Source organism: Globicephala melas, chromosome 3 (assembly GCF_963455315.2).
Source record: "Globicephala melas chromosome 3, mGloMel1.2, whole genome shotgun sequence".
NCBI classification, from domain to species: Eukaryota; Metazoa; Chordata; class Mammalia; order Artiodactyla; family Delphinidae; genus Globicephala; species Globicephala melas.
The window spans coordinates 41,641,323-41,660,144 of NC_083316.1; the positions used below are offsets into that span (position 1 = coordinate 41,641,323).

The window sequence follows — 18,822 nt, forward strand, 5'->3', positions numbered from 1 at the left end:
GGCCATCATGATTCTCAAAGCTTAGAGCTGTTATATATATGAATAGACACAAAAACAGGAAGGAAAAAGAGCTTGAGAGCTGGTATCTGTGATCTTCTTTTGCATCTGGGACTAGAAATAGAAAATAGTTCTTGTTGTTTTCTCTGGAAACAACAAGAGAGCCTCACCCTGATAAGACCAATAGAGAGATAAGAGAGGTTTATGGAATTTAGTAGGGTTGGGAGCCTTAGGACTAATTGTCTAGATTTTAAAGGGTTTAGAGTAAGATTTATGGCACAAGGTCAGTGAATACTGAGATAAAATGGGTTATACTGAGATAAAATACTACTTGTATAACATAGATCTTATTCCTTCTAAGAATTCATAAACAAGGAAAAATAATGATAAAGATTTAAAAGACATAGACACTAAAACTAAAATTACTTGAGCATCTCCTCTCTATCAGGCTCTGTCTTGATCTTCATAACAATCCTTAGAAGTAGGTATAATTACTCCCATTTTACAGATGAGGACACTGAGGGTCAGAGAGATAAAGAAACTTGTTCAAGTCACCCTTTCAACCAACCAGTAAATGACTCTAGGGACCTGGTCTTTCTACTTGGATTTTTATGGAAAAAAACTGTATGGATGGAGTAGATATTCAGGCCTCTGGGACTTCAGTTAGAAAGGCTTGGGAAGAAGCCTGACCCATGTTGGATCTATGCTGGTCTCAACCAACCAGGTTGATTCTATGTTCTGAACCAAAGGTGGAGTAGGTAAGGGGACTCCCCCTGCAGTCCAGGGTTAAGACTCTGCCTTCCAATGCAGGGGGTGTGGGTTCTATCCCTGGTCGGGGAACTAAGATCCCACATGCCGTGCGGTGCAGCCAAAAATTTTAAAAAACAACAAAAAAACAAAACAAAGTTGGAGTAGATAAGAGATTGCTGTCTCACATCTGGATGCCCACTAGGCAAAGAGCAAACCCGGAGCAGGATCTAGAAGGTTCTTTGTTGTCTAGTTCCCGGCTACAGTTCTAGCCCATCTTCCCCATCAGGTGCCCCATGTGAGGTGTGTAACTTCTCAAGCCTCTGTGCTAGGCCTGCGCTGTTTCCCTTTGCTGGGTGTACCCCGAATCTGCCTGATTGATACATTCCTACCCATTTAAACAAACTCAGCTTCAGCCATCTCTTCTGTGAGGATATTCTGTCCTTACCCCCTCACTTCCCATCTGCCAGATAGAATTAGTCACTCTCTTGTGTGTGTCCTCAGAGCTCCGTTACATACTTCTCCCAAGAGGCATTGTTGCTTTGTACCACGATGTGTGTGTGAGTCTGATGCAGTCTTAAGAGATCTGTTATTAAAGACTTCTGAATATACAGTGCTGTCTTATGTGTGTGCCACCTAGTTTAGGTTCTAACCAAATGTTTCTGGACTCTAATCAAGAATGTATAATACAGAGGCATAGAACTTCTGTTATTCACATCTCCATCAATATGGGTACTTTGCCAATTAGCATAGTTTGTGTCAGAATTTTTTTTTTTTTTTGGTGAAATTGGTGGTATTTGATTAACATGATGAAAGTTAGAAACGGGATCTCCTTGATGAATATAAAGATATTCAAGATAAGTGCCTAAGTTAAAATAGTTTAGAAACCTTCCACTCGTGCATGAACAGGATATACACATTCAGCAAGAATTATAGCCTGTACCCTTAGAATGCTGCCTGAGGTAAGACTTTACTTGGTTTTGGGTCCAGCCATGAACTTTGGAGGATTCTAGTTGCCCCATGGTGGCTATACTGGTGACAGGATCCTGCCTCTGGAATTCTGGTAATTGTTTTGAGAGAACCTTGCATGCGAGGTTGCATAATCTTATTAGTAAGTGTCTGTAGTGCAGCGGAATTTTGCCGGTGGCTTGCTTTGATCACGATCAGGTAACACAGTTGTAGAGGAGAGTAGCTGACCCTTGATTGAACAATTCCTGGATGGCTCCCATTTTAGCACCAGTAATCCTGCTCAGGTCAGTTTGCAAGACCCACTCACTAGAGTGTGAGTTTCTCAAGGGCAGAAACTTACCTAATTTATGGAAGTATCTGTGAAATGTCTGAAAGTGAAAGGCATCTGGGAGATGGAGTTTAGATGTCAAAATATGAGCATTTCAGGGAAAAATGGCAGAGCATAGCGGAACTGAGAAAATGCAGGACCCATGATTGCCATGCTTAAAGGGCGGCTCTCTCCCCAGGGCCTGGTTCTGAATTGCACACCCAATGACTGAGGACCCAGGCAGCCTCCATAGGACACACCTTACGAAATACTAAGATCCATAAAGATCATATTTTTTGAACTAAGGAAATGACTGGGGACTCTTGAAGCAGGGCTCCCTGCTCAGAATCACCTGGGGCGCTTGTCACAAATGCAAATTCCTCATCACTTTCCAGACCTCCTGAATTGGCACCTGTTCCTGTGGGTCCCAGGTGTCTCAAGTCTTAGCAAGTTTTCTAGAGGTTCTTATATATTTAATAGCAATGAACTTAACAATTCAGGGGGACTAAAGAAGAGCTACTACATTACAGAGTCACAGCGATTGTAAAAACGCATCTCGATGCAGAAACATTAAAATGTGGGTGAAATGTGCATCATGGAATAAAAACAAAACAGCATCACGTTTTCCTAGATGACACATTTGTATTTTAACCAGGCCCTCGCTGCCTAAATGGAGATGAGGTAAACGTGAGGCTCCTTTATCTGTCCTGGTGCGAGCCAACGGGAGATATTTGGGGGCTGGGAAATCTCTCCAGGGCCCTTCCAATCACATTAAGCTGGCTGCATCTTTGAGTAGCAGACTCCCTTTGCCCTGCACCCCATGTCCTTAGACAAGAAGGAGCTCTCTTCATTTCGAGATTTAAATATTGAGGCATAGAATGAGAGTAAACGACCCTGCCAAAGCCCCCTTCTAAGAAAGTCAGTCATCAGGCAAAACACAGGAGCAGCGTTCTGACTCCTGATGAAGCCACAAGGCCTCTCCTTCCCGTAGGCTGTAGCACAAAGCCTTTCAACAGGTGAATTCCCGGCCTAAAGGTTTCCTTTCCTTTCCTTTAAAATTCATAAAGCACAACAGACAGACAGAACAGAGCACTGAGTGCAAATAAATCTCTCCACCAGCAGTTCTGACAGCTCCTGTTTAGTTCCTCAGGGAAATCACAAGGGAAAATATCACAAGGGAAAATACAGTATTCTTCAGAAAATATTTCTTTAAAAAGCAGGGGAGGAATGGTGTACTTCCCCTTCACAAGCAAGACTTTTCGAAATTTCCAGTGTTTTAATTCTCCGGTCAGTCAGTGGCATCTGTTGAGGATGTCCTGTGTGCAGAGGACCGAAATAGATTGTGGGGAGGGTGAGGTGGTGGTGCCCAAGAAACAGAAGTTCTAGCTTAGGAGACAAAAATACCCCACAGACAAGATGATTATATCTCTGAGTGAATTCTGGAAGGCATTTGTTCGTATCTCTGTGTATTAATCTGCCAGTAGCCATGCCCCACCGTTAGGTAAAGTCAGCCATGGAGGAAATGCTGGAGGTGAGGTCTAAATCAGGGGGAGGGGAGGATCACGGTGGGCACAGCATTCCAGGTGAAGTATTACAGATTCAGGTGAAGGTACATGGTGGGAGGAGTGAGCGGGTCAAAGGGCAGCAGGCAGCAGCAGAATCCCAGGTGGCGTGGATCATGCTCTCAGCGATCACTTAGACCTGGTGCCTTCCCATCCTTTGCCACTCACAAGTTGGGTCATATTGAAGGGATCACCTTCCTAAGCTTGTCTCCTTGGTTATAAAAATGGGATGATTAGATGTGGCACATAGGGTTGGTTGCTCTAAGAAGGAAAATCATGTGCAATGCCTCATAGATAGTAGGCATTAAACAAATGGGCAATTTGCCTTTGAAGTACAGAATGATTAAATGTGAAGCTGGTGAAATGAGAGAAGGAGTTGCGGTCACTGGCAAAAGGAAAGGGAACCCCAGGAATCCCAAATTTTTAAACTTTGTAGTGCTTCCCCAGGAGATTAAATCCTCACCACTGTAGAGAAGACTTTTTTACTTTTCAGATATTAAACTCTGAAAAAAACAAAAATAAAAGCATGACACATTGCTGACCATGTCACAGATGGAAATCCTGAGCAGTCAAAATTATGGACAGCTTTTTTGCAATGGGTTTGCTGCCAGGACACAGGTGTCGTGAAAACCACTGCTAAACCTAAGCAAAAATGGGCAAGGAGAAGACCCACATCAACATCGTTGTCATTGGACGCGTAGATTCGGGGAAGTCCACCCCTACTGGCCATCTGATCTACAAATGTGGTGGGATCGACAAGAGAACCATTGAAAAGTTCGAGAAGGAGGCTGCCGAGATGGGGAAGGGCTCCTTCAAGTATGCCTGGGTCTTGGACAAACTGAAAGCTGAACGAGAGCGTGGTATCACCATTGATATCTCCCTATGGAAGTTCGAGAGCAGCAAGTACTATGTGACCATCATTGATGCCCCAGGACACAGAGACTTCATCAAAAACATGATTACAGGCACATCCCAGGCTGACTGTGCTGTCCTGATTGTTGCTGCTGGTGTTGGTGGATTTGAAGCAGGTATTTCCGAGAATGGGCAGACCCGTGAGCATGCCCTTCTGGCCTACACTCTGGGTGTGAAACAACTAATTGCTGGAGTTAACAAAATGGATTCCATCGAGCCACCCTACAGCCAGAAGAGATACGAGGAAATTGTAAAGGAAGTCAGCACCTACATTAAGAAAGTTGGCTACAACCCCGACACAGTAGCATTTGTGCCAATTTCTGGCTGGAACGGTGAAAACATGCTGGAGCCAAGTGCTAACGTGCCGTGGTTCAAGGGATGGAGAGTCACCCGTAAGGATGGCAATGCCAGTGGAACCACACTGCTTGAAGCTCTGGATTGCATCCTGCCACCAACTCGCCCAACTGACAGACCCTTGCGTTTTCCACTCCAGGACGTCTACAAAATTGGTGGTATTGGCACTGTCCCTGTGGGCCGAGTGGAGACTGGTGTTCTCAAACCTGGCATGGTGGTCACCTTTGCTCCAGTCAACGTGACAACTGAAGTGAAGTCTGTTGAAATGCACCATGAAGCTTTGAGTGAGGCCCTTCCTGGGGACAGTGTGGGCTTCAATGTCAAGAACGTGTCTGTCAAAGATGTTCGTCGTGGCAATGTGGCTGGTGACAGCAAAAATGACCCACCGATGGAAGCAGCTGGCTTCACAGCTCAGGTGATTATCTTGAACCATCCAGGCCAAGTCAGTGCTGGCTGTGCACCTGTGCTGGATTGTCACACAGCTCACATTGCCTGCACGTTTGCTGAGCTGAAGGAGAAGATTGATCGTCGTTCTGGGAAAAAGCTGGAAGATGACCCCAAATTCTTAAAATCTGCTGATGCTGCCATCGTTAATATGGTTCCTGGCAAACCCATGTGTGTTGAGAGCTTCTCTGACTATCCTCCTCTGGGCCACTTTGCTGTTCGTGACATGAGACAGACGGTTGCTGTGGGTGTCATCAAAGCAGTGGACAAGAAGGCAGCCGGAGCTGGCAAGCTCACCAAGTCTGCCCAGAAAGCTCAGAAGGCTAAATGAATATTATCCCCAATACCTGCCACCCCAGTCTTAATCAGTGGTGGAAGAACAATCTCAGGACTGTTTGTCTCAATTGGCCATTTAAGTTTAATAGCAAAAGACTGATTAATGATAACAATGCATCGTAAAAGCTTCAGAAGGAAAGGAGAATGTGTTGTGGACCATTTGTTTTGTGTGTGGCAGTTCTAAGTTATTAGTTTTTAGAATCACTACTTTTTCATGGAAACAACTTGACCAAAAATCTGTCACAGAATTTGAGACCCATTAAAAAAGTTTAATGCGAAGCCTGTGTTTTCTTTTGGTCAACACTGTAACTTCCTATAGTACTTACTACTTAGGTAAGAGTTGCCCATAATCTGTTTCTGGTATTAAGTCTGCTGAAACAAAAGAATTTTATATTTCTGGGTTGGAGCTTCAGGTTTCTTACCCTTATGTAAGGAGAATTCACCTGTTTAAGTACATCATAGAAAAGCGTTGGTACAACACTTCACAGGTTAGGACAGATAAGCAAAGTAACTGTTATGTAAGCTAGTTTGTAAGAAGGTCAAATTCTATAATATGAAAGCTCATGTTGCATATAAAATTTTTCATGGTTACATAAGTATTGAGTAAATGAGTTACGTCAAATTTTAGTTTCCCAGTTATGGGGAAGTGCATTCACATTTACAATATTCAAGTAATTAACCTAAAATGTGAAGCCTAAATAGTATTGAGCACCGCCCTGCTAGAGTTATTGTATCCAGATTCTAGGAAAAACAAAAGATGCTGGAAACTAAAAAAAAAAAAAAATTACGGACAAAGATGGGTTCCAGTTAATGAGCTGACCTCAATACTGCGGCCACAGATTCTAAGATATAAGTATAATTAGAAAACAAAGGTGAAAAAGACCCCCCAAAGCAATTAAAATGCCTACATTATTATTTAAGTAAGTGATTTCTGATGACAGATGGCACATTTAAAAAATTTTCTCATCTGACATGAACTTTATGTGTTAGGGACCAGTGTACTGTAGACACTATCTGTGATCCTTATCTGGGTGGAGGGGAAAAGAAGGTTTTGTCCTTCAGTTTCTCCACCTCTGTTTTATAGAGAGCTCTATCAGTCTGAGAAGCAGATGTCACACTCAAATTAGGATGATTTGGAAAGGGTTTATTTGCAGAAGTGTGGTCACAGAAGAAGCAGAAGAGATGGTACAGTGTCCCAGGGCTGCTACCAGCAGAGCTGTTTCCATCGTAAGCCTGTGGCTTTGAGGGGAGGAGAGCGTCATGTAGGAACAAACTGCCTTGAGAGAAGATGTAATCTTTGGTTGAGGGGCACAGTCAGCCTAAGGTGACCTTGCAGGAAAAGAGTTAGGGGAGTAGATATTGAAGGGTAGCAGAATATGCCTCTTTGGCATAAGGATTATTTTGAGAAACAGCAAGCACAGAAGTAGAAGTTAGCCTTTTGTAAGGAACATTTGCATTTATAAAGGAACTCTCCATTGTAAGGGCATCTCCCTCTCTGTGTTAGGAAGAGAAGGATGACTGAATCACAGGAGAACCTTATGGATGGAGAAGGTGTCTGCTTAAATCTGTACAACAAACTATTTCCTGTTGACCTTGCTTTTCCAGATAACTTCCCAGAACTGGCCTCCTCCCACATCTTTCTTTCTTTTGTTGTTAGATGAAGATGGAATTTAAGCTGGAGTTCTAAGCCACCTTGGAGAGTTACTCCTTTTTCACTGGGTATCTCCCACATATACATGATGTATACAAGTCAATAAACTTCTGTTTGTTTCTTCTGTTGTTAATCTTTTATTACAGGGTCTCAGCCAAGAACTCAGAAGGATAGAGAAAGTTAAAGCTTCAACAGATGAACGTTGTGGGGGGGGGCATAATTCAATCCATAACAGTTGGCAATATGCTTTATACCAACTTTTTAAAAAATATATTTATTTATTTGGCTGTGCTGGGTCTTAGTCGTGGCAAGCCGGGTCTTCGTTGCCATGTGGGGGATCTTTTTAGTTGGGGCATGCAGGATCTTAGTTGTGGCATGCGGGATCTAGTTCCCTGACAAGGGATCGGACCAGGGATTGAAGCTGGGCCCCCTGCATTGGGAGCTTGGAGTCTTAACCACTGGACCACCAGGGAAGTACCCTATACCAACTTTAAATGGCTTCTGTGAACATGTAGGTAATTGGAATAGCTCACAGAATATCCAGAGCCTCTCATTTTGATTTCATTGCTCATCACATTATTCTTCCAAACACCTTTTTCTGGCATTGGATGTCCATCTCTGCCCCTCTGACCACAGGCCTTGAGACGTGGAGACTCTGACCTGGGTCCTTGATTTCCAGGTATCAGATCCAGTGAACTTCTTTTTTTTTTTTTTTTAAAGTAAACTCATTCCATACCAGTGAACTTTATTCTAACCTAGAGATTCATTCAGTCCTGTGAGTAACTTTCTATTCTTATAAGTAGTACATGTCAAGTTCCCTTTTTACTGAATTTAAGTTGGGTTCCTGCCATTTGTGTCCCCAACTTCTGACTGGTCCTGACTAGGGTTATAGGGCATTTATTTGTGAGAATTTTGTTCTAGTTACTTAGGAGCAGGAGAAAATTAGAAATCTCCCTTTCTTTTCTTTTTTTGGTCCCACCATGCAGCTTGCAGGATCTTAGTTCCCCGACCAGGGATTGAACCTAGTCCCCAGCAGTGAAAGCGCTGAGTCCTAACCACTGGACTGTCAGGGAATTCCCAGAAATGTCACTCTTAATCAAGATTTGAGGCTAGTTTTATGAAACAGCAACCAGCCTATCTCTATCCCCAGCAGATGTGTCCACCCCTTGAAAGGATCGACAGAGCCAGGGAGGGACACAGGGCCCTTGTTTAGTGACCACTGCAGCCAGTCGTGCTGCTTCTCAACACTGACCTTTAGAAAAATATTATGTACAACATCACTGTTCACATTCGACATTCACAGGATCTCTCAGGTATCAGAGAAGGATTAATCCTACATCCCCCAGGCTTGCTTGTTTCCCCACTCTCTTTGTTCTTCATGAGATGGGTGGGTTGCAGCCAGGAGGCTCTGGAGACAACAGTGGCTTCCTCTAATAAAATGCCTTGAATGTGTTACCTCAGAGGCTGCAGACAGCTACTGTGCTAAATTATTCACACTGACTTTTATTGGGTACCTTCCTCCCATTTCAATTACTTGGGATTTTTATAGAAAATTGGCTGTGGGAATTTGACCACTCTAACTGCCTGGTAATAATCTGGTCTGAATAGTAAACTCAGCAGGTATTGATTCTGGGACAAGCCAGAGCATTCTCAGAATTTGTGAGGAGCTGCCCTCCACTGCAGAGAAAGCTAGGAATGTTTATACAAAATGAGGCTATTTATTTGTGGGAATTTTGTGCTATTTACAGACCAGCAGGAAAAATTAGAAATGTCACTCTTCATCAAGCATTGAGGTCAGTTTTCTAAAATAGCAACAAGCCTTTTCATAAATACTTTGACCTTGTGGGACTATGAAAATGCTTTTAAACGTCTGTATTATAATATAAAGACATTTCGATGTCCGCACACAAGCCATACATATAACAGCTGAAAGCTTGGCTGGGTGCTTACTCTATGCCATGTGCTGTGCTCTGTTTATGTTCATTAGCTCACATAATCCTGATAATAATACAATGTGATAATGGCTGTGTTATCCCCATTCTGCAATTTGGGAAACTGAGGCTCTGGGAGATTACGTGACAAGGTGAATTTACATAGCTTCCCAGTGGTGGTTTGATTTCATAGCCTGGTTCTTCGTGACAAGCTAAAATACTTTAAAGTTAGGCCATGTTTGTAGCAGAGAAAAATAAGTATTAAATTCTTTAATTAGTTTGCTTATACTCCATAGTCAAGGCGAATTGTTTCCTGAGTTTTCTGTCATTAAGATCAATACCAGAAATATAAGAAAATGGTTTTGGATATCCCCAAACACACTGTGTTATATTTCACACGTGGGCTCAGTCTTACTTAACTCATATCTACAGTGCTTACCACCTGGTGTGAGAACTTGGGGTGTCTAAGCTTGTATCTTAGGTTTGCAGACAAGTCTGGATGGCCAGTGGGGTGGCAGGACTCACCCTTTAGGGCAGAGAGAGTCCTCTACACAAACTTGGCTCAAGGATGAGAAGCCAGCTTCAGGAGAAAGCTCAATTACAACTTTTGGGATTTGCTCATTTTCCAGATCCCCCAGAACATGTGCCAGAGTCCTAAGGAGATGAAGTAGTAAAACTAAAAGAGCCAGGGGCCTTTTTGCTCGTCTCTGTAGGAGCTTGAAAGCAGAAGGCACTGCTGTACTTCAGTGAGGGAACCGCTGGAGCATATGACACAGAGGCCAGCATGTCTCTGGAACGGGGCAGGTGGGATCTGTCCTATCTGACACTGAGGCAGCAGTCTTCAAAGCAGGAGAGAAGGAACCAGCAGGTTACATGCTGCAACTACAAAAACTTGCAGGGATAACCAACAAGGACCTACAGCTCAGGGAACTATACTCAATATTTTGTAATAATCTATAAGGGAAACGACTCTGAAAAGGAATATAGCTATCTCTATCTGTCTATCTACCTACCTATCTATCTATCTATTATCTCTCTATTTATCCACCTGAATCACTGTGCTGTACACCTGAAACTAACATGATATTTTAAATCAACTATACGTCAATAAAAATAAATAAATAAATAATTTTTAAAAAAAAGAACTTGCAGGAGGGAATGGTTCTTTCTATTCATAATCAAATCATCTCCAGTCCTACATTCACTTAATACACCCAGGAACTTCCTCAGCTACTTGGGAGAATTCAGAGGGAGCTAGACTCCCCAAAAATGTGTGAGTAGGTTGGAGCTAGAGAAATACTGTCCTGCTGACATTACTGAGACTATGATGGTCTTGGGAAATGCAGATCAGTGTAAATTAAGAAAATACACTTAAAAAAAAAGTTTTTCAGTTTTTTTTTTTTTTTTTTTGAGAAAGACAAATAAGACTCTTTCTTACCTGGGCCTTGGATGGAAAGCTTGGCACTTCAAAGATCTCATCTGATACACCTTTCTTCTCCCCGATTTTTAGCATCTGGAACTTTCACTAAAGTTATGTCATAGGAACAGAACAGAAATTTTTTTTTTAACCTCACCTATGAGTAAGCAGATCTTTAAAAGTATGCTCAGTTCATGGGACTTCCCTGGTGGTGCAGTGGTTAAGAATCCGCCTGCCAACGCAGGAGACACGGGTTTGATCCCTGGTCCAGGAAGATCCCACATGCGGCAGAGCAACTAAGCCCGTGCACCACAACTACTGAGCCTGCGCTCTAAAGCCCGTGAGCCACAACTACTGAGCTCTCATGCCTAGAGCCCATGCTCCACAAGAGAAGCCACCGCAATGAGAAGCCCACGCACTGCAAAGAAGAGTAGCCCCCGCTTGCAGCAACTAGAGAAAACCCGCCTGCAGTAATGAAGACCCAACACAGCCAAAAAAAAAAAAAAAAAAAAAAAAAAACTGCTCAGGTCATTATAAAGAAATGTGGTTAGTAAAAATCTCAATGCTAATGGAAGGATTACAGACATCCAGTAGCCCATTGAGCAGCTATTAATCTGAAAACACACATTGACTAAATCCCTCAATGTTATGCTCAGCATTTTACTAGATCAAACTATCCAAAAATAAATTAATCATGCAATATAGTATCAATCAAATACCACACTCTGTAGAAGCTACATAAAATAATATACTTCGAATGGTTCTAATAGTACTTGACATTGAGTTCTCCCAGTATTCAAGTCACTTCCTAAGCTCTCTCCACTATGTGACTTTTCATCGTGGGCAATTTAGAGAGTCTTGGGCTCCAGTGGGTTATCATTAGCCAGTCATTGTCTCCTTAGTACTTTATTTAACTTTCACTCTTACTGTGATCAAATGCTGGACAGGGGAGTTATTTTTTCCAAGGTATTTACCATGAACCAGGAATGGTAAACTAGGACATAGAAGTGAGAAAAGAAGAATTCTGTTCTACATATCATGTTTGCTGGAGAACCTGAAGCAATTCAGAGCCTTACAAGTAACTTCTTTTAGTGCTTCCAGGACATTTTGGAAGAAAATTTTCAATCAAGACCTCACTGCCACTATTTCAAAATTGAACTACAAATGTATAATACTGTGGCAAACGATTCATCGATATGTCAGCTTCTTCTTAGGCTGTTCAATTTCCTGTTTAATGGGAACAAAAACTGTCTTTGTCAACAGGGAGACTTCAGGGCTTATGTGATAATGGAAACTAAAAATCCAGAACAGACAGGTCTAAAACAATAGAAAAATTCCACTTAAACTTTCTCTCCAGCAGTTTCCATCTCCAGGGTTAATGGAGGAAAAAGTAGCTGTCAATACTGGGCTCTCCCTGCTGCCCCCAGGACATGTGGCTTTGCAAAGTCTCTTGTGAGCCAGGTCAGGACAAACTGATTCCTGATAGTCATTTGAAAGCCTACGAGTTTTCCCTCTAAGGCTAGGGGGTTAGAAGAGGGCTTTCTTTTTCTATTTTGAAGCTTATATGTTCAATCAACACAGTCTACGTTGGATGTTATAATGAATATGTATTTTTGAGCACCAGAATTCCTTTGGAGCTATGGTCTCACCCAATCTCAGGCCACGGTGTTTGGTGAAAAGGCCCCTATCGTGTATTCCTAGGGGTGTGTATGTGTGTATTAGTTATCTATTGCTATGTAACAAATAACCCAACTTAATGGCTTAGAACAAAAAACACTATCTCATAGCTTCTAAGGGTCAGGAATTCGAGTGTAGCTTTTTCTGTCTCTCTTTGCCTCAAGATCTCTCTCAAGACAGTAAGATGTTAGTCAGTGTTAAAAACAGCTTAAGGCTCACCGGGGGGTGATCTGCTTCTAAGCTCACCCACATGGTTGCTGGCAGGTGTTGAGTCCTAGATGACTCTTACAGCCATCAGTTTCTTGCCACTTCAGCCTCTTCATAGTGCAGTTCACAATGTGCCAGGGTGAGTGAGACAGAAGTCGGTCTTTTTGTAACAATCTTGGAAGTGACATCTTATCACTTTTGCTGAATTCTATTCATTAGAAGTGAGTCCAGCGTACATTCAAGAAGGGGAGAATACATGATGTCAGGAAAACCAGGAGACAGGAACCAATGGAGGCCGTCTTAGAGGCTGTGTACCACAGTGTGTGCTTACAAGCCTGGGAAATCATGTGGAGTGTTCTATTTCTCTGGCCACAATGATTGGCTCATCGATGGATACCTGATCTAAGTCAGGCCAATGAGACTTAACCCTGGAATTTTGGCCAGAACACTTGGGAAAGAGACCTTCTCTCTCCACTGGTGGTTTCTAAGAGAAACCACCTTCAGTGACTGTCTCTGTCACCATCTTGGGAAAGCATCTTGAAAATAAAGCCAACACAGAGAAAAATAAAACTAAAAGATGAAAGTGAAGTATTCTTGGTGTCATTGTTTGAATACCTTGATCCAGATGTATTTAAATACAATTCTATCCCTGGACTTCGTGTTACATGACCCAATGAAAAGCTTCTCTTTTTTGCTTAAGCCACTTTGAATTCGGTTTCTGTCACTTGCTACTAAGACTACTGATAGACAGATATATTATGAAAAGACACTATAATTGTTTTTAGAAATTTCTACCTGGTAAAAATGAATCAGCAAGATCTTAGAGTTGGGCAGTGTTGATAGATCAAATCACTTCTTATATTTGTAGTAAACTATTTGCTCAGTACCTTAAATTTATGGGACCTGGACCAATAAGAGAGTTTTAACTCACTTGTCCTAAGTCCTTGTCATCACAACAGCAAGTAGAGTAGTTCTCTGTTGCTCTTCAGATGCTCATCTGGCTCCTTGTGTCTGACTGAACTTGGGTTTGAGAGGTAATGCTACTCTGAATGTGTTTCTCAACCAGGGGTGATTTGGCAATTCTAGAGACATTTTTGGTTGTCACAACTAAAGGGGCAGATGTGCTACTGTCATCTAACGGGTAGAGGTCAGGGATGCTGCTTAACTTTCTACAATGTACAGGACTGCTACCTCCCCCCAACCCCAACAAAGAAATATCTAACCTAAAATCTCTGTAGTGCTGAGGTTGAGAAATCCTGCTCTAAACCATCTGTGGGTGACTTAGCAAATTACACTCAAAGATGGTGTTAGTTTTTTCCTGGTTAAATAATAATACAAGAGGGTTCAAGCTTGAAGATGTCAGAATGTATTGACTTGGAGGAGAGTCTGTCTTCCTCCTGCCTCCCATGGTGGACCCTAAAGCTTGGAAAGTAATACAACAGAGAATGGGTTCTAATGTTTTTTTCAAAACTGTTTAAAAATGGAGTCCTTAGGCATATATTTGCATGCTCTGTTCTGTTCTAACAGAAAGATTTCCATTTCAGGATGTTCTGAGATGCTGAGTAATGACAGAAAATTATTTAGGATTTCTGGTGGGATCTGGTTCCACATCATGCTTACAGACACAAATCTACGTTGAGAACCTGAATTTAAAGATTAAGGGCTTTTTCTTCTAGCTGGAAAATGGGGCAATTAGTATTTTAATCTATGACATTAGGATTTGAAGGGAAAAACCGGGAATAAAAACATAACCCTACTCTTTGTACTAGTAAGAAATTTAGTTTTTGTATGATCAGATGGTATTTAGCTTCTCTGCTTCCATCCCTTCCCAGGGATGTGTTTTAAGCCCCATATAGGACTGCCATAAATAGAGACATGTTCTTTCATTTGTTATTCATTAATTCAGTAAATGCTTGCATATTCCCCAAAGTGCCTAGCACACAGTGGGTATTCAATACCCCTTACACCGTGCTTTGTTATAAGAGATTCTGCAATGGCCAATAATATGTTCTCCTACTCCCTCTTGCAGGCTGGGGACTGTAGGAGGGTTAAAGACAGTTATCCAAGGTTCCAGGGCTGCCTTGCACGGTGGTGGCCAGTTGTATCAAGCATCAGGGTACACATGAGGGGACCAATAGGGCTAGAATCCAGCCCAAGCACTCTGTCCCAAGCTGTGTGCTTGACCCAGAGCTATGTTCACCAAAGACACTGACAATTAGCCAAGCCATGCTCCCTGTGGAGCTACATTCTTATAGCAGGAAAGCCCCTGACTTCAACAGAGGTTAGCAGACATCATGAGGTCTCCTACCTAAGCTGCCTTAAGGCTGTCTGATAGAAATTTTTCAACCTGCATGCAGATGTCCCTGAGCTCCTGGAGCCCAGGCCTTATTGCAGGTTTCCATTATCTACACCTACAGTCTGGGTTCACAGGCAGTATAATTTTCATCTCAGCAGGGTCCTGTTAAATCCTACTACCCAACCATAAAACTATAGCAGGTGCTTCTTAGGCCTTGACACGTACTGAAATACAAATTACGTGGACACTTTGCTAAGAGCATGCACCTGTGTCTTCCACTTGAAGTTCATGTTGCCTTTGGTTTTACTGCAGGTTAATCATTTGGAAAATAGAGCTGAGATGTTGTGTTTCCCCTCTTGCAGTTAATTATTACTTAAGATCCCGGCAAGGTGAGTGAAAGGAAACTACCCTGAATCAAAAAGATGAGTTCTGAGAAGTCATCCTTAATGTCTCAGTTCTAGGAAAGCTACCTGAGGACATTATTGAGCCAACTATATTATGATTTTCCCCTCCTGGGATTTCCTTCTTAGTGAATGACACCACTAGTCACCCATCTTCAAGCTGGAAACCTGGATGTCATCCTTGACCCCCGTTTCTCTCTCCCCTCCAAGCTTGAAGAGTGACCAAATTCTGTCAACTCTACCTCTTTAACACCCTCTTTTACCATCTTTGCCTCCTCACCCTGAAGACCTCACTGCCTCAGTCCAGTGGTCACCATCTGTTGGCTGGTATATTACAGTGAAATGTAGCCCTGCTTTCAATCCCTTCTCTAGGCAGCTGCCCCAAAGAATATGAAACCATAAGTCTGATTATGCTGTTCCCCAACCCATGCCACTCCTTTGCTCTGATGCTCTTTTCCTCCACCTTGTCCTTCTGATGAACATCTAGCTATTCATCTTTATGAGTCAGCTCATGTGAGGGTTTTTCTTGAGAAAACCCTCTACTTTCACCTTCTAGAAGTGGCCACTCCCACCTCAGCACCCTACGGTGTCCTGAACACACTTCTTCAGTCCACCTGTGTCCTCTGCACTGGAAACTTTTTCAAGGCCAGGATGTCTTCAACCTACAGTGCCCAAATGGCCACTAGGGCAGAGTAGCTGCTTATTAAATGCCTGTGGTTTACAAGATGCTGTTTTGTACTTTGCTGCTCGCAAAGTACTTTCAAAAACATTGCCTCACTTAAAACACTTTTTTCTGAGACTTGCATCCTGGCTCAAAGATATGGAGAAAGTCCCTCCATATCTTTGAACCTAGTGTCCTGATATATCAGGGTATAATCATGCTTATTTGTGAATTAAAGTCCATGTTCTTCTTCCTGTCTTCAAGCTGCTTCTCTAACAGAGAGAGAGAAAAATGACTATTTACATAAGTAACAAGTGCAAGTGCTATGTGACAAAACTGAAAACTTTATATCACCATTAACCAAATTAAAATTTCAGTTTCCACTTTTCCATTCACTCAGATTCAGGTGTTGTGTGTGTAGAATGTACATCACTGTACTGTTTGAAACGAATTTGAATGTATCACACTTATACAGTTTAACAAAGCCAAAGGACAACTGGATTCTTGTCACAGTGTTAGAATCTTTCACATAGATAAAGCCATCTATGATGTGATTATTATAGCCACTGTGCCCAGGGTGCTACATTTACCTCCTTCTTGTTGAAACTAGGAGATAATTTAATTAAAACATTGATTAAATGCTTATTGTGTGTTTTCCACAGCAACTAACACAGTGGTTTGTGTTATCCAAGTTGTATAAAGCTTGGCTCTCCCTGGAATAGTTTGTGAACATCTAACCCCCTATTACAGTAGGACTAAAATACTAGTCCGAATCACTAAAAGAGACGACCAGAAACTAGGAGCATAGAAAGGCAAGATCACTCTCAGTTGAGAGATCAATCCATCCTTGCATTATGGAGGAAAATTAAACTTTCCTTTAAGACCAAGTAAGAAATAACATAATTCAACATTTATTAAACTCTTTCCATGTTAAGCACTTTACAAGGAATACTTCATTTAATCCTTTAGAGAGTCCCATGAGGTTAGGATTTGTAATCACATTTTATGAAGGAAAAAACTAAAGCACAAAAAAGCAGAATCAGAGGAGTGGCAGCAGCAGGATTTGAATTCAGAGAGTTGACTTCCTATTCCACTCAGTTAACCCATTCTGTAAACCAGGCAGTGTCTGATGATAGCATCATCAGGTCTTACCTTGGCAGATGAATGTTTTGCCAAATCTGCCCCAGCTCTGCTTTGCTTTGAGACCCCCAGTCCCTGTTCTGTGAACATGGGTGGGAGAATTGACATGATAATCTGGATTAGCTCTCTTTCTAAAGTTAGGATCCCCAGACTGCTTACACAAGATGGATTTGGGTTTTGGAGAGAGGTGGAGTAGACCTACGTGTATGTGTTGGGGGGTGATGGGTGAGAAAGGAGATACTTTGGGGGGACCCTGCACCCTCACTACTCTTCTTAGAGTTTCTTCTCATTTCGAAAGCTGACCTACCATTTCTTTAGTCACTAGAAATACTGAGTTCTCTGGTCTGGATCCCTTGACTCTGCTGAGAACCAAGTGCCACCTCTGATTTACCACACTTGAATCCAGAACCTCATTGCCTTTTGAAAGACATACCAGTCAAGATATGGTACAGGAAGCAGGGCCCAGACTGCGAATCTATTGCTTCACAGTCATTGGTGAGCACTCTTTCCAGGCACCCAGAGGAGTACAGGTTTCCAAGCTTCTCTTCATGGAACTTGGAATCCATTGGACAATTCCCCCGCCTACAGAGGTAAACATGAATTTTAGAAAGCTATAGTAATTCAAAACAAAACAAAACAACCCATCTCCCTGAGGGTATTTGAATTTAGCTTCTGATGAAAATAAGGCCATTTCAGTGACATCATACAGCCATGTTTACCTTTTCCTGCCATCTCCGATTGGAGCCAGCTCAGTGCTTGTCCCCGGCCAAAACTAACAGCTGGACTTCTTTTGCAACTTTAAGAAGCCACTCTTTTATTTAGTGCTGAGAAATCTCTCTAAGGAATGTTTCACGGAACTGTGCTCAGTCTCCAGCTCTTCTGTAGGGAAACAAATCCAGGATGGTTTTAAGGGTAATCGGTTATCACGGAGTCAAAGTTCATTATCATTAAACCAGGTTATTGTTTCAGTGGATGTTTCACTTAGTATATGTTTAGAAGGGCTCCAAATTAAACAATCCGACCAATTCCTTTTTCACTTGTCTCTCTGCCAGTAAATAAATGCTGAATATTATAGTGCACATGACTGAGTCTCTTCTCCTCTACACAAGGCTGTTATTAATGTAACTTTTATTGAGTACCTACTGCATGTAAGGCTCAATTTTGGATGCTATGGTGAATGGAAAGGTGAAAAAGACACTCCTTCTCTTCTCTAGAAAATATTGGGAAGGTACCACCACATATAAAATACCTGAGCAAGCCATGCGATAATCACCGCTAGCTGAAGGAACCTCTAGGGGTCAGAGGAGGTATCTGAGAGGAGAGAGATTGGAACCGGACTTAAAATGATGTGCAGGACTTTCCTGAGTAGATGTGACATCTGCAGAGTCGCACATGATTGATTATGCTGTACAAGCACTTGGGGGAGCAGCCATATTCACCGTAGCTATTCATTGTCAATGAGGGCTGTGGCCTGTAAGTTTCAGCTCCCACTGCAGAACCCAAACAGAGTCAGCAGAGAATGCACTGTACATTGACCCTCTTTAACAGAGACAAAAGACCCCTCACTCCTACCTCTCTCCTGTTGCACAGGGAGAAGTTAACCAGAGATCCCGAGAAGGCTGGCATGTCCTTGCTCTGGCCAGCAGTCCGGTCTCTGAAAAGGTTGAGGGAGGCTCACGGTAATCTTGGGAAGATGCTGGTCACTGGTCCAATGAGCACCTGGTCCCTGGAGCACATTTCCCTTGTAGGGTCCTGCATTCAAGCAGACAGCCCCCCTGCCCCTCTCCTTCTACCTCCTGGGTCATGTTTCTCT

At 42.4% G+C, this 18,822-nt stretch overlaps 1 protein-coding gene and 1 pseudogene across 1 annotated transcript in view; both read left to right on the top strand.

The window, feature by feature from the left end:
* SNX18 (sorting nexin 18) overlaps window positions 1–18,822 on the top strand; it is a 110,581-nt gene that overhangs the window by 67,780 nt on the left and 23,979 nt on the right. The window lies entirely within an intron of this gene.
* LOC115845342 (elongation factor 1-alpha 1 pseudogene) lies at window positions 4,203–5,903 on the top strand (annotated as a pseudogene).